Raw genomic sequence first — 17504 nt, forward strand, 5'->3', positions numbered from 1 at the left:
CTGTTGAACTACGTGACCTCATAGAGACTTTCAGTCTGTGGCTGGTAACTCTTCTTTGTCTGGAACAGACATGGCCGTTTTAGTGAGCAGTTAGAATCTCCATTTTCTGTTTCATTTTTAATTTTTGCCGTCATAATTCAACAATGTTTGACATGTTTACCTTTGTCTCTTGTTATAATGCAAACATAGCTACATATGTCTTAAGGTGAGATTTCGGGGGCCCATTCCCAGATTATTTTAAAAATTGGCCCAAAGAATATACAAGGATCTTTACAGATTTTTACTGGAGATCTTCCCTCTTAGACTATATGGCCAAATTCAATATGGCGGAAATAAATCTCCCTCCATTTTTCTTTTACTGTCTTGCTCTCTTTACATTCTCTACAAAACCATGGAATTTTCTGTGCTTTCTCTTCCTTTTCGTCTTCTACATTTACTATCCTCTTATTTTGCTTTCTCTGTCTCTTAGATTCAAGGAGCCTGCTGGGAAGAATTTTGGAGGTGGGCCACTACACAATATTCACCCTGTGTGGGCAACACCAAACAAACAGACTGCAAATAAAGTCCGCGCTCTCCCCCACGCGCATGCACAGAGGCACATCTTTTCTCCATTACCTTTGCTAATACCATCTTTCTTCCATCTTGAGCTCAGTGTGTTGTTGTTTTTTTTTGTCTCTTTCAACTCCCCTCCCTTTCCCCCTACCCCTCAATTTATTCCAGCTGTGAAAACCTTTTGCCATCTCCTCTGTCACACGGGCAGAGAGGTGAGTGGCAGGGAGAAAAGCTGCTGCAAGCCATGGTGGATAATCTATTCCACATGTGTGCCCTGGCAAGAGCCCCACCACCAGCGCTTGACTGGACGGAACGGCTCTTGCTGAAAGCAGCTTGCGTGGCCATGGATCTGTTTGGCTCTCGTGCTCTGCTTTGCACATAAATACGCATGGGAGCATTGGCAACAACAGCACTTTGGGGGTTTAATTATAGCATTTATTGGTTTTGTAGATGAAATCTGAACATTTGGGGAGAAGGAAGGGCACTCTGGGAGTGAGGCAGGAAAAGCGGATGAAATGAAAGTCACAGAAATACATTTTGAAATGTGCAGATTCAGGGAATTGCAACTCTGGCTATAGATATGCACTCATGTCTGCATGTACACATAGACACATTAACATGGAGCAAACTTTTATTAAGACCACTGAATTAGGTAACTGCTTATGGGGCAGACTTTTACTCTTGAACCTACCCCCATTTAACATTAAGGCTGCATATGACAAATGGGCTAGGTCATTGTCCCCAAATCACCTGCTGCTTCCTGAGCAATGGACAATACTATTCTCTTCACTGGCAATCAACCTGATTTATGTATATGGACGAGGAACTTCATGTGAGACAGGACCACAGTTTGATCATGAAAGGCTTGTGTGTACCCCAGGAACATCATAAACTAACTACCAAATAATATACCAGTACAATGTGACTGAAATGGAAAATCAGTAACTCCAGGACTAGAGTCTAAACTCTACTTGGCTTTAGTTAAGTGCAAAGAAAAATCAAAGGGAAGGGCTGTTTTTGTCTTTGCCCCACCCTCTACTTTCTAGAGTATGGTTCTCCTCATGCCCCTCAAAAGCTAGTGCAGCACTGAGATAGAAAGGGCCATGTTCACTGAAAGATGGAATAGGGGGAGGAAGTGCCATCTTGTCCTTTGTCTCAGCAACACAGTTCTTGTCCCAGCCCTGGGACAAAGAATACGATACTTCCCAAGGCTACTCCAATAGGACCTTGTTCTTTCCATGTACTATTCAGAAATACTTCCAGCACAAATTATCTTGTGCACAGCAGCTATATTGGGAAACAGAAGAGCTGGTACCATTATTTTAGGCTTAACCAACAGGTTAGTGAGAGGGGTACATGCCACAGCAAGGCCAGAGTGAAAATTTCCTCCTTGTTTTGCTCAGGCTTTGTTCTTACTAATGTTTTGTGTTTGTGTAACCTTGAGCAACATTGTTCACATTGTGCAACAGGAAAAGCACAAGGAGTGTGCATGTATGCTTTACTTATTTATTTGTGAGACTTTGAGTAGATTCCTTTTGGAATCCGTCTTCCCTATTTTTGAAACGTCAGCAATTCAGTGTATGTGTCAATGTTCAGACTGGCAATTTAGGCAAGTTCAGAAGCATAATGGGACACACACACACACACATGGTCAGATCTGAATATGGGAGGAAGAGGAGGGTTGCAAATAAAAGAGGATTGACAATAGAAGGGGAAGAGTATTTGTGGAAGGAGAATATATGGAGAATATATGTAAATCAGTGTTGATATTCTGGGTATTTTCTAAAACTTCACAGGGAGAGACCTTGAGTTGCCTCCTCCCCAAAGAAAAGCTTAATCTCTTTGAATTTACCACAGATGTGTGATGGGTTCACATGATTGATGGCATCTGTTTTCTGCTTTATTAAACTTGTTCAGCATGGGATTTGCAAGTGGATTAATAAGCATTAGACAGGAATCTCTGGCAGGCCAGTGTTTTTAGAGAATAACTAAACCAATGGTCCAAAGTGTCCTACACAATGAGATATGGCCCAGTAAATTGCTCTCCTCCCTTGTAATGCTGAATACCACTCTTAATGGATAATGCATGAAATGGAAATCCATAGTAAATTTTTATTTAAAACAAGGTCCTTGATCTACAAAGCCCAGATGTTTCTCAGTTGTCCCAAACTGGTACTTCCAGAGGTAGTGAGACTGTAATTTGGGATGTGGGGGAAGAATTGCCTGATTTAAGTGATACATTATTTGACTAATGGATTCTAAATAAATATTAAAAGTTATGAAACACATGTGTATAACCTGAAAAAATTGAAGAATTTTAAAAAATGTACCACCACCACCCTCCCCCCGTAAATATATTACAGAATTTTAGGGGGAAACTCCACACATGCAATTCATGACACCATTAAGCCCCAAAACATCTGTGTCTCTTTTCCTATGTGAACTCAGACAAGGAGCCAGCAACTGGATAAGATTTCCTGACAAAGCAGACACACATGTGTTCTTCACATATGCTGGAATACACCATTTTTACAAGCTTTTTCTTACACTCAATTAACATTTGAGCAAGGCAGCTGTCGTATGAGCTTTGTGGCCGATGTGGATGCCACATGAGACTAAAGGAACATTTGCCTGCTTGGTGATATGGAGAAACTTGGCTTAAAGAAACTATGATTTACTATAGATAACAATTAGTTTCAGAGAAGCCCGAGAGACAGAAGGAGAAGGTAAGAAATGCCAGGCAAGTTGGGAATGAGAAGGAAACACCGCTCCCCAAGAAAGAGCAATTTATGGAGAAAGTCACCGCTGTTATTTCCCTTCCCTTCCCTTCCCTTCCCTCCCCACTCCCAAAAGATCAGCTGATCTGTCTGGGTTTGTTTGTGGTGGGTTTTTTTTTTTCCTTTCTATTCTGTTAACTATACATTTAAATCAAAAGTGTGGGATATAAATCGTGCATTTAGATAAACAAAATGGTATGAGCCTTTTTGGGGGGGAGAGAACATTTCTTACCATGAATTATGTCATAAGCAACAAGAGGCAATAATACCCTGGGGCCAGTCTAATGCAGCCAATTATGCATCATGACATAAAGAAATGCATCATCCCCAAAGAGATCAAGAAGTATTCATCTGCATACAATTTGCATTTGTGGATTTACATCTGTAGGCTGCAATTTTAAAAATAATCACTGTGAGTTAAAGAGAAATATGGTATATCTCAGTGCAATAGAAACTGTAATGATCTTTGTATCTTCTGATTCTATTGTCCACAGGTTCATCGCATAGAGGAAGCCTGAAGGCTCCTGAAGACCATTCTTACAATGAGGTTTTTTTTAATAAAGACTTTTTAACACATCCCATCCTAAATGTCTCAAGTGGATTGTCTTCTGCAAAATACAGAATTGAACCATCCATATATCAGTCTCTTTGGACTGGAAGGTGAAGTGAGGAACATTTCTTTTTCTCCCTTGTTGCTATTTTCTGTTTCTTTGTAGTGCATCTGGAACCATGATTTGTGAAATCCCATAAAAAACAGAAAGGGAAAGAGAACTCTGCATCAAGGTTATAAGGTGCCTTTTTACTCTTTACTCTATTTAATTCAATATTGCCCATTTAATTCAATATGATGATATGATGCAAATAATGTATGTACATGCATCAGAGATCATGATGATAGTACGTAACACATATGTGATGAAATAATGGCACATATATTTGCCAGTTTGACATCATTGTTACTTATTATAGATGCTTTTGCACTGCTAGATAGACTTCTGAAGTTTCAGACAATAGATTTCCCCAGTCTTTCCTGATGATAACATCTATATCTATACCTATACCTATACCTATACCTATACCTATACCTATATCTGTGTGTATGTATGTATGTATATGTGTGTGTGTGTGTGTATACATATACATATATGCACTCCATCTTAACATTTCTTTAGTCACACCATCTATACTTATGGTCTTAGGTGAGAATTGACATTCTCACAGCATTTATTACTTCCTTTTCACTCACTGCTTTCTTGGACAGTAGCATTGATAATATTAGGTTCAATTTAACACTTCAGTATATCACTATCATTTGCATACAAATCTCTAAAAGGATTTGTCCAGTATTCCTTCATGTCAGTTTCATCCCAAATCATTGCTGTCATTGTAATGGAGGTTGCTTATTTAACCCTCTTTACCAAAGCATTTTTTTCTTTCCATCAAAGCTACACTGCATTTTCTCTGCCTTTCTTTATCTATCCACAACATGCCATCAACTTGGTATCCCTTTACCAGTTTTAAAAACTTTCATCAAATCAATTCTGAAAAAAGGGACTTTATGGCCATTTTTCACACTTACAATCATGTGACCATCCCCATGGTCACATGATCAAAATTTGGAACGCTTGACAACTGGTTCATATTTATGACAGTTGCAGTGTCCCGGGGTCACATGATCCCTTTTGTGACCTTCTGACAATGGGGAAATCAGATTCACTTAACAACCGGGTTACTAACTTATCAACGGCAGGGATTCACTTAACAACTATGGCAAGAAAGGTTGTAAAATGAGGCAAAATTCACTTAACAAAAGTCTCACTTAGCAACAGAAATTTTGGGCTCAAGTGTGGTCGTAAGTCGAGGACAACCTGTAAACACTCAGGATGCTAAAGATAACAAGGATTTAAACAGGGGCTTTTTGTATTCTACACTTAATACTTAATATTCATTGCTATTGTAGCCTTTGATTAGTTTCCTACAGGGTTTCACAAACATAATCCCTTTTAATGACAAGTACAACTAATGGCAACAAAACAAGAGAGGGAAATTGCTGAGAATGCTGAGTTTTTCAGAAATGCAAAAAAATACAAGAAAATCCCAGTGGGACAAAAAACAAACAAAGAACCCTGATCAAATAAGCTGAAGGCTGAGCATCTTAATAATCAGAGTTGAATATTGGACGAGTATAAAATGGAAAATAAAATTGCAAAAATGGGATTGCAATTTTAGTATCAGTATTTTTATTTGGCATGCACACATATCGAATGGAGATTCTGCAATAGCTATGAATGACTGGATGAAACAATGAACACTGTTATTTATTTAAACCTATACTGCCCATTCCTATATTGCCCATTCCTTTTTCATAGTTCTAAGGAGGTTACAAACATTTCTGTGTAATAAAAACCAAAGATGCCATTACAATCCATTTTAAGAAGCTCTTTAGAAAAAGTCTCTGATAGGCTTGACGTTCTACAATCTTTTCTGAACTGCAACAAGAAAGGGCCCAGTTTACACAAGTTGTTTCTTGGTGAAGCACCACCATAGCAAAAACAAAAAATTGTCTGTTTTGGAACTTATAATATATCCTTCGCTTGTTACAGACCCCACTTTATAACACCTACATACAATGGTGGTAAAGTTAGAGCCTGAGGTACAAGTGCTAATGTTAATTGGTGACATGAAGTAAATAGTTACCCTTCTCCCCTAATAGTTTTTACTGCTTTGCTGCTAGTTGGCCCATTCTTGTAATCCAGAGAATTTTATGGATTGCTGTGAATGTGAGAAAAAGAAATGATTGCATGGGAGCAGGAAGCATCCTAAATTCCCCTCACCCATGTGTCAATCCATAGTATGTAGGAAAGGGAAGATAATCTTCCTACTAGGCAAAACTATATTACTCTGTAATCCATTCTGAACCTTTCCTTTATCATTTTGTTATTTTGTGTTATTTTGCTGTGTCGCTGCTTCTTTGCTTCATCCATGCTGTACCTGACTCTCTGTAGGTTGTAGGGAAAGGATGAAGGAGGCCTAAATAAGTGAGCCAAAGATGTCAGTCCCAACCAATGCAACACAGTAGAATTTTCTTTTAACAGCTGTATACTGAAAAGAAATTACTTTTATACTGGGCATTTAAATCTCACAAAGAACACTCAGTATCTTGTTCTTGAACTCACAGAGAATGGCTGCTTGTACAGTAGTAAATGCTTAAGAACTGATGTTTTTGGTGGAAAGGACATGTTTGAAAGTAAAAATAGAGAATATAAAGAGAGGCACTGTTCTGCTCATAATAATTCTTAATAAACAATTCATGTCTTCTTTATTTCAGATAGTTTTATCTTCCTTGAATTGATGTTACAGCACACATGATCTACATGAGTCTCTTATATATCCATTCAACAAACTATATATATATATATATATATATATATATATATATATATATATATATATATATATATATATATATATATATATATATATATATATATATTCTCTTAAACCAAATTCTTTGCTTTTTTTTTTAACTTCGTTAACATCATGATTATGGTGGGTTCCTCTTCCTTTTTGGTTTCTCCCCCACCCCCAACTTTGGTAATGCTTGTTTCATTAACTTTCTACAAGTCCCTCTTTGCTGTTCCTAAAGTTTGCTGCCTTGTCAAACTTAGCTCAGCTACAGTAGAGGCAGAAAATTCTTATTTCAAATTGCTGCTCATTCAGAGAATAGGGCTGGAGGTGGGGGGGGGAGCAGGGGAGAAGGAGGTCTTCCTGGCTGCTGCCTGAAAAGACCCAGAACAATAATACCCCTTTTGTTCTAAGTCAGTGGGTGGGGGTTAGGCGGCAAGAATGAAAGATGAGGGATATTAAAGAAGCAGGTGAAAGACGTGTGTCTTCAGCGGTCTGAGATAAGAACCTGCCCCTTCTAATCTGACTGAAGCTTATTATCTTTCTGCCACAGTCATTACTATTTTAATATTAGATGCCAGAAAAGAAAACTGCATGAGACAACAACCTTAAGAAGTTAGCTTAATGCAGTAGCACATTCAAAAGTAAAGCTGACAAGCCACTGGCGTCAACAAGCCCACTGGTTCCCCTGGGTTTCCGAAAGAGGAATTTGGTCCTTCAGCCACATCAGTTGAAATGTTTATAGCTCATCATGTGCCTGGGGCAGAGGTAGTGTTCTATGGTGCATAACAAGGGTGGAAGTTCCCTTGTAAATTAATTTCTTTGACACTGGTCTATTGTAAGACAGGATTAAAAAAAAAAAGTATTGGAAGCAGAACGCAAGAGATAGCAAGAAAGCAGGAATGCTGAGAGAGGGGTTGAGGGATCTTGTTATTCAAAGGAAGTCTTGCTGTATCTGTAAGAAAGTCACTGGGCCTTAAAAATCAACCACAGGAACCTGGTTTACAGGGTTGTCTGTAGATTTCACAAGACTGATGGGAGTGCTTGTCCTGCTTCTGTTTCCTGGAATCAGGAACAGTGGTTTGCATGCTTGGGTTAAGAAGTTCAAATGCACATATATTCAAGGGAATACGTGTGTGTGTGTGTGTGTGTGTGTGTGTGTGTGTGTGTGTGAGAGAGAGAGAGAGAGAGAGAGAGAGAGCATGGGGGGGGGGGAAGGAGGGAGGGAGAGGTGGGACATGAACCTGTGAGATACTAAGTTACTGGACAGCAACAGAGAACTGATTGGCTAACGGTTCTCTTTACTCAACTACACAGTAGGCTAAATATGGAATATACTGATTGGGTAGGATGCTTAAGCAATAATGTGTTCTACATTTCTATGACATGCATCCTGTGTTGAAAACAGTTAATTAATCTCAGGTATGTTTTATACTGTAGCCAGAACGGTTATAGAATGCAAAGTCTAGTTTCTGGAAGAGCTTATATTCATAACAATTTGAGATGAGCTGGGGGCAAAGTTTTACAAAAATCTTATATTGTTTGAAGACTTGGCACCTAGCTTGTTTGAGAGCAGTGGGTGAAGCCAGAATATAAATACATCAACTGTATTATGACCCATGCAGTAAGCTGTAAAAGCTCCATGGCATTTCTACTTGTACCCATGTTTAATTTTTCTCCCCCCCGATGATTATTTTAGAAGCTACATTCATTTTTGTAGTTAAGCAGTTCAAAACAAAGGTTACTCAGAGTGCAGCATTTGTTAGCCTCTGTTCGTCTCCCTTTTTTTCCTAGGAGCTTAAGAACCATCAAGCAGAACACTCAAACAATGACTAGAAAGGGTTCTCTGGGAATAGAGCAGCTCGTTTTTGTGGTTCATTGACAGACCACGTGCCTAGAATGTGAATTGTAGCAAATGTTTACATTGCAGTAAAACAACTTTCTCCAACCTGGTGCTCTCCAGATGTGCCCAATTCTATAATCCATCCAAATGGCCAGTTCCCACAACTCATCCTGGCTATGGATAATTAGAGTTTTTGAATTGTTCCTAAGAGACGGGAGATTTGGAAAAGGGCTAAACTTTATAGTCTAAGGCAGGGGTCTCCAACCTTGGCCACTTTAAGACGTGTGGACTTCAACTTCCAGAATTCCACAGCCAGCTTTGCTGGCTGAGGAACTCTGGGAGTTGAAGTTCACACGTCTTAAAGTGACCAAGGTTGGAGACTCCTGGTCTAAGGTACATCAGTATCCTCTACATTGAAACCAGGGGAAAGGCCACCTAGTGAATTTATGGCTGAGGTGAGACTTGAACAGACTTTCCTGGCATTCAGGTCACATTTTCTGTGGCTGCACTGAGGACTGTATGCATGGAAAGCATGTAGACTAACAATCAGTTACTGAAAAATGTAATGCTTGGTTAAAAATAAATAACAGGGTTTGATTGCAGCTTTGCCTCAAATTTTCATGCCTTTTTTCTTGGGGGGTGGGGTGGGGTTGGGAAATAAATAGCTTTTTAAAAAAAAAATTACGGAAAGTGCATTTTCTTATTTCTCGCCAGTGGAAAGAAATATAGAAATTAATATAGACATTTTTGTTTCTGTATCATTCCTAGAGCCACATATATTTTTGCACCAAACTAATCTTGAGCTGCCATTTTTGGTCCTGTAGCTCCCATCCCTTCTTCTGAAAATGGGATAGAAGAGGATTGAATTATGTGTGGTGCAATCAAAGGGACAAGGTTTGCTAGCATCATCGGAGTTTTCTGGGATGAGGTCCTTGTTTTTTGGTCAGGATCTTGCAAATGTCTTTCCTTATCTGCCCCCTCCCTGCCTTCCTCCACAATAGGAGGAAAGTGCTGAATCATTAGTATTTATGCAATACAATGACACAGGATCATACACAATTTAAGCTGGCTATCTCTTTTTCAAAAGTAGTTCATCAGTAATTCCAGGAGTCTATTAAATTGTGCCAAAATTCTCCAGGGAAGAGAAGAGGCATTCAAAGACAGGCCCAGTTTTTAAAAATGTACTGCTGGACACAACACAATATTTCCAATGGACATTGTAAATTAATAAATATGATTGAGGTTCAAACAAAAAAAAAATACTTCTGAATGAATGTTGTCATAATAGCTTCTACAATGCTTAGAAATTATCATTCATCATTAACACAAATAATTATCATAGCCACAAATAATATTCTTGATCCACTTGATGTTTAATTATTATGAAAAAATATATATCAAAGTTTCTTTGATGTTCTATGAAAATGAATGTGATATTTGCAAGGAAAAGGCTGTTGTGTTTCTTTGCTGACTACTATTGGTAAATGAGTGCATTTCTCTGCCTTCTCCTGCTGGGAAGCATTTATTATTAGCCTGCTTAAAGACTAATTGGATCTGGTAATTTTTATGGCTTCGTATATAAGAAAAGGATATCTATATTTGCAGGCAAATATTTAAGCTGTCAGTGCATTCTTATCCAAAGTAAAGTAAAGTAAAGTTAGCAATACTTACCAGTTGGTGAGGTTGGGAACTTGTCACAGAATTTTATTTGTTCACTTTGCATTTCCTCCTTACTTTTAGCCATCAAACATTTAGGAAAATCTGACACATAGCTTTACATTTAAATGTATTTTGTAAGCTAACATTTATATAAGTAGGGAAAAAGGGGGTAACCTTAAAACAGTAAGAGTTCTAGTTTTTAAATTTCTGCTTCCTGAAAACTAATGTTTATTAATTAGCATTGGTGTTAATTTATCACATTAATATTAGAGGTTCAAACAATAATCCTGATAATTATCTGCCTTACTTAAAAGGTTATAGTATATAAAGTACTCATTAAGCTGCACTTTGAGAGGTGACACCATTTAGTTTAAATCTGATATATGCTTTGGTAAAATTATAGCTCAGTCCAACCATCAGGACTACAGAGACACAATAGATTATTATTAAGTAATACCTCCCCCAGCAACTGTATTAGTGCAAATCATTATTAATACTGATTTCTCTATGACTTCAACATGCAAGTGCTATTACGATCCTTATTGCATTTATTGTTGTAATAATAAATACGAGTAGACCTATCAGTAGCTATTAGCTATGATTGCTAAAATAAAGCCATCATAGTCAGAGAATATATATTCTTGATAACCAGTGGCAAGGTAGGGCAAACATGTTTTGCCTATGACTGGCAAATGTCAGAAAGAGGATAACGAATGGGGTATGAGTTCTTTTGGGCTGGGCAAAGCATTTGAAACAGATGCTGCATAGCACAGAAGAACATGTACAACAGCAAAGCACCTGTTTTTAAGTCATCAAAACCCCAATTTTGTTTGCAAAGGAAGTGTATAGGCAGCCCTCAAGTATACAACAGTTCATTTAGTGACCATTCAAAGTTGCAACGGCAATGAAAAAAGTGACTTATGGCCGTTTTTCACACTTACGGCCACTGTAGCATTCCCATGGTTACATGATCAAAATCCAGATGCTTGGCAACCGACTCATATTTATGATGGTTGCAGTGTCCCAGGGATCACCTTTTCTGACATTCTGACAAACAAAGTCAAATGGGGAAACCGGATTTATTTAACAACTTACCAATTGCAGTGATTCGCTTAACAACTGTGGCAAGGAAAGTCATAAAATGGGGCAAAACTCACTTAACAAATGTTTCACATAGCAACAGAAATTTTGGGCTCAGTTGTGGTCGTAAGTTGAGAACTACCTGTAGTTGCTTTAAGAGGATCTTATTTTTTATGTGTGTCCTCAGCTGCCTCCTTTGCTTCCTTATTAGGGTTGCTTTTAACAGCTAGAAGAGAGATGCTTGATATGTTCTCTTGTACATCATGATAACCTTTTTTTCCTAATTTACATTGACTTAATGTTTGGAATGCTTTGAAATGAGCTAGGCTTGAGGGCATTACCAGACACAGCTTCACGTCTGCATGAGAAGTGAATTGAGCCATTCCTCTTTCCATGCATCTCTGCTGATCAGTTAATGGTCTCATGTCTGTTGCCCTCTGCCTTAGAATCAATTCTTCTATGTTAGTACAGAAAAATTACCACCTGTTGGATAAAGCTTCCCTTTTGCTCAGATAGAAAGGGCCTAAACTTTGTTGGACAGGTCTGTCATGGCTGGACTCAATCTGAGAAAGATTCTCTTTCTTTCTGAACAGTTTCACAGAATAACAGAATAACATCTATCTCTCCTGAGAATTGGATAGAAAGAATTCACTTCCATGATTATAATTCTATATGATTCTATATTATAATATTATATATTATAATTCTATATGATTCTAATGATCTAGGTGCTAGAGCTCACTGTAACAGCATTGCCAAAAAGGCATTAAGAGTTGTTAACCTAATCTTGCGAAGCTTCTTCTCTGGTAATATTTTACTGCAAACTAGGGCATACAAAACCTTTGCTAGACCAATTCTCGAATACAACTCATCTGTCTGGAACCCGCACTGTATATCGGACATTAATACAATTGAGCGAGTCCAGAGATATTTCATGAGAAGAGTCCTCCACTCCTCTGCTCACAACAGAATACCTTATACCACCAGGCTTGAAATGTTGGGCTTAGACAACTTAGAACTACGACGCCTTCGGTCTGACTTAAACATAGTACACAAAATTATCTGCTACAACATCCTACCTGTCAATGACTACTTCACCTTCAACCACAACAATACATGAGTACACAATAGGTAAACCACTTCAACCTCGATTCCAGAAAATATGACTTCAGCAACAGAGTGATCAATGCCTGGAATGCACTACCTGACTCTGTTGTTACTGCCCCAAACCCCTGTAACTTTAACCTTAGATTGTCTACTGTAGACTTCACCCCATTCCTAAGAGGTCTGTAAGGGGCATGCATAAGCGCACCAACGTGCCTACCGTCCCTGTTCTACTGTCCTCATGTATTCGTATCCTTATCCTGTATTCATAATCATGTTTACACTATATCTGTTATCTTGCGTGTTTGACAAATAATAAATAATAATAATAAAATTATATTCTTAGTGAATCCAAGAATCTTTCCTCACCAAGAGTAGAGCAATATGTCGCCTGATTCTGATTGCTGTTCTGCTGGCTAATGAAATATTTACACACACACACACACACACACACACTCCACTAAGTAGGGGGAGAGAATATTTGGAAGATATCAGTAGGCTGATGAACAGCCAATGGTAAAAGTATCCCCCTCTCCTTGAAAGATATGGGGATCTTGTCCAGGAATCTGCCACTAATGAATCAAGGCTGATAAAATGTAAACAGTTTGGTTCTTGTCAGATTAAGCAGCAAAAATAAATTATTTTCTGCAACTTGAAAGCTCAGCATAAGATAATTTAAAATATGGCTTGAGGAGAACATAAGGACAGTGTTGTGTGAACAAGGGTGACACTGTGGTTGTCAGGCCAGTTTTTCACTAATGCTAACTAAAAGTGAGGAAAAGGTCTATATGATCACCTCATCTCTCCACACCAAAAGATAAATTATTTGGGAAAAATCTTATACCACCTCTTGGTAAGAGATTTGCAACAGTTCAGAAGCAGTTCTATCCAATTTCATATCATTGGCTGGTTTGGAGAGATGAGTTGACACTTTTGGACCTGTGCCATTTGAAGAGAAAAATCAGAGCGAGGCTAGTGTTTCCTTTTTTTACTGTTATAGCTCTGCAGTGCTTATGGGTGGGCCAATTTCCAATGGCAGGAACACTTCCCTCACTCTGTCTCCTAGTTCTGAGATGTAACATTGTTTTTCGGTTTTTGTTAGGTGTACAAAGTTTGTATTTGAGAAGGACATCCATAAATAAATTGGAAAAGTACTTGACATTTCACCAGCATAGTTTAAAACTTCCCCTCATAGCCTCTACTCAATCAGCCAGTCAATACAATTAACCCAACAAATGCAGATATGTATTGAAATTAGGTTTTGTGTGTGTTTGTGTGCATGCAGTAACAATTCATTTCTCTCTTGACTGGAGTGGACCTGAAGGAATTTCTGTTATTCTGGGATAGGGGAAGGGGATTCCTTTTTTTTCTTTGCATTTTTCTGTTGTTCAGCTGCAAAAAATCTAACTGACTCATTGACTCCGCATGTGGATCGCCAACATGATCGCCAACGTCCGATGATGGATATGGCACAAGAAGAAGAAAGTAAAGTAAAGATGATTTGCAAGTCGGGAGTAGAAAGGGTAAGATGTAGAAGTGCCCTAGTTTTCATTCCAGGTGTATTTTATTTGTTTGCTTGTTAGAAATAACTCAAGTTGGTGAACATATCCAATATACCTTCCCCCTCTATTTTTCCTACAAAAACAACCTGTATGTTGGGGAGAGCTGAGATAGGGTTGAGTGAATGACTAGAGGTTTGAGGAACCAAAAGTCACATTCTCCCAGTTTCTAGCCTGGATGACTTAACCATTTCTTTTCTGCCCCTTTGATTAGTGATAGTCACAATGATGAAGCCACTCTGGCCAAACGACCAGAGCTAGCTCAATCAAGCTAATGGAGGCAGCTATCCCAATCTACCAGAACAAAGGGGAGTGTCATAAGCCAAACAGTAGAAGGCCAGAACCAGTGAGGCAAACACAGAGGCCTAACAGCAGAGATCCCTGGCTCACAGTGACCAGGAGACAGATCCCAGAACCTTAGCAACTGTAGTGCAGGAGACAGGAGTGCAAGCTGACAGCAGTTCCTGCAGCAAGAACAATTTTGCAACTCCAGCACCATGAATGACTCTATACAGGCAGGAAAAAAAAATATCAGCACCAAGGAAAATAAAATAGAATATGCTCCAAAGTGCCTGGATTAGAGCAGGGTAGGAAAGAAGTCATTTCCAAACTTTGGGGTGAGTAGCAAGGAACAACGAGGTGCTATGGGAATAAAGAAAAGAGAAGATGAAGAAAATCAGAATAGTCTCTATTTTATAAATATAAGTAACTATAAGATAAAGATGTGATATCAGGTTGGTGTTGATTCCTAAAACCATATAGCTAGATTTTCTCGAACATGATCTGGCCCCAACCTAGTCCTTCAGGTCTTCCAATGGTGTACCCTTCATTACAGTAATTGAGTTTATCCACTTTGATGCTGGTTTTCCTCTTCTTTTTCCTTCCAACATTATAGACTACTCCAGAGAACTAGGTCTTTGCATAATGGGTCCAAAATATGATAGTTTGAGAACTCTGAATTGATTTGTTCTATTAACCATTTGTTTGTTTTCTTCATTATCCAACGTATTTCAAGGAATCTTCTGCAATATCAAAGTTCAAATTCATCAATATTCTTTTTATTCTGTTTCCTCAGAGCCAACTTTTACTTCCATATAACATTATGGGAAAAACTGATTCTGGTATTTATCTTTTCTGAGGTTTTCATTACTATGCTACCAAATTCAAGTATATTCACTGTCAGTTCTAAGGCTGGTTGTCATTAGCTTGATCCTTTATATATTTAATATTAGTTCCAATTTTTACACAGTGCTCTTTGATTTTCATTACTAGAGCTTCTTGATTTTCAACTTTTAGAGTAATGTCATCAGCATAGCATGGGTTATTTGTTTTTTCCTCCACTTAAAAAAAACATATTTTCTTCCAATCCAGTTTTCCTCAATATATTAAACCCACTTACCTCCCTTCTCTCTTTCTCTTGCTGAATTTTGATACTGACATCTCCCTTTGAATGTAGGGTTCTAAACTATGTTGAGTGATCCAAAGCATTATTTTGCTAGGATGTGAAATTAAGTTTAGCAGACAATATTTTTTAGACTCTGTCAAGTCTCTTTTCTTTGGTATTAGTATGTAGACTGGCCTCCTCCTATCTTTTAGCTACCGTGTCATTCTCCAGATTTGCTGACACAGTTTGGTTAAAACCTTTACAGGTTCTTCTTTCAATGCTTGCCAAAATTTTGTAGATATTCGATCAATTCTTATAGCGTTCTGACTTGGTAATGAACAGGGTGATGATATAACCCTGTATTTTAGAACCAGAGGTTCTTGTAAGTAGGGAATACATCTCTACTGTACAAAATTTCATTTTATTTCTTCCAGTTTTAATCTTTGAATCAGTTACTATATGTCTATTGGCATCCTTTAAGATGCCAATTTGAAGTTGGAACCTTCTGAGTCTGCAGATTTTTTGGAAGACTTTCTTTTTTGATGTCTTTACAGAGCTTTGTGAAATTATTTATTAAGGTTGTTTCTGAGATTTTTTTTGTCTTTCTTGGCTTTCGTTTCTCTTCTCGTGGCAATTTTCATGATTTGTTTTGATATCCAGTTTGCTTTCTTTTGTTTCTTCATGTTTCACAGTCTCTTTTCACATTCATCCTTAACAACTTCTTTAAATTAATTCCATAGTTCCCCTGGTTCACTATCAATGACATTCAAAAATTCAAAGTGATTCCTACATTCGTCTTCAAAATAGTGGGTATATATTCAATATCATATTATGGAAACCGCTTGGCCTTGTTCTCTGATTTAGCTTGACTTGGAAGTTGCATATGTTCCTGGAGTGTCTCTGCTGTTATAACTCAATTCTACTACCTTGTATGCCTCAATACACAAGTACTCTACCTGGTGATATCCATCTACATTGGTTCTTGGAAGAATATATTAGCAATGAATATTATAAATTAGGGGTCCCCAACCACTGGGCCACAGCTCACTACCGAGCCATGGCGTATTTGAAATTAGGGCATGTGACTGGATAGCCAGAGTGCACATATGCATGCACAGTTCAACTTCCATGAGTGGCAAGCCAGCAGGCACTCGTGCATGTGCACACTGGCCTGCCACTTGCTACACACATGTGTGCTGGCTCACCACTCATGCAAGAGCTTCGTGTGCGTGTGTGTGCGCACTTGGCCTGCTGCTTGTCTGGTCCAGTTCCCCTCTCTCTCCCCCCAGCTTGGCCACCAAACTGCAAAGGTTGTGGACAGCTGTTATAAATCATTGGAATTGGTAACTATTCTCTTGATTCATTTCTGTTTCCTAGACCTATTTCCAGGTTTCCAACAAAGAATAGAATAGAATAGAGTAGAGTAGAGTAGAGTAGAGTAGAGTAGAGTAGAGTAGAGTAGAGTAGAGTAGAGTAGAGTAGAGTAGGATTTATTTGGCCAAGTGTGATTAGACACAAAAGGAATTTGTCTCCGGTATATTAGCTCTCACTATACATACAAACAACAAAGTAATATAATCATAAGATACCAATAGGAGAAGGTAGTAGAAAAGATGAGAAGGATAATAGTAATACAGCCATACTACATGGGTAAATATCCTTAGACATAAAACAGTACTGTGGGAATTAGATGTTCAGCAGAGTGATGGCCCAAGGGAAAAAGCTGTCTTTGTGTCTAGTTGTTTTAGCAGGCAATGCCCTATAGCAGCGTCCTGAGGGGAGAAGCTGAAACAGTAACACATAAGTAACATATGTTCTGCCTATTCCATGTTGAATTTGATCCCCAAACAGATCAGCCTACTCTTCTTTTGCTTCAGTGGGTTGGAGAATAAACCTGAATAAAGTATCATTTTAAAAGGTTGTCCACAAAGTCTAATTGCTAATATTTGGCCATTCTCTGCAGCATAGCCAAATACTTCTTTGCTACATCCTTCCTGACTATGAAAGCAGTGCCATTCTTTGATTTTTTGTATCCTGGGTATAAACAGTACAATCTTCTAACCGAAAGTGTCCAATTCCAGGCCATTCCAAGTTGCTGATGCCTAAAATGTCAATGTGCAGTTGGTTGAGTTCATCTTTCG

This window comes from Pituophis catenifer, unplaced genomic scaffold (genome assembly GCF_029215685.1).
Source record: "Pituophis catenifer annectens isolate HBS135680 unplaced genomic scaffold, rPitCat1.0.hap2 SCAF_3, whole genome shotgun sequence".
NCBI lineage: Eukaryota > Metazoa > Chordata > Lepidosauria > Squamata > Colubridae > Pituophis > Pituophis catenifer.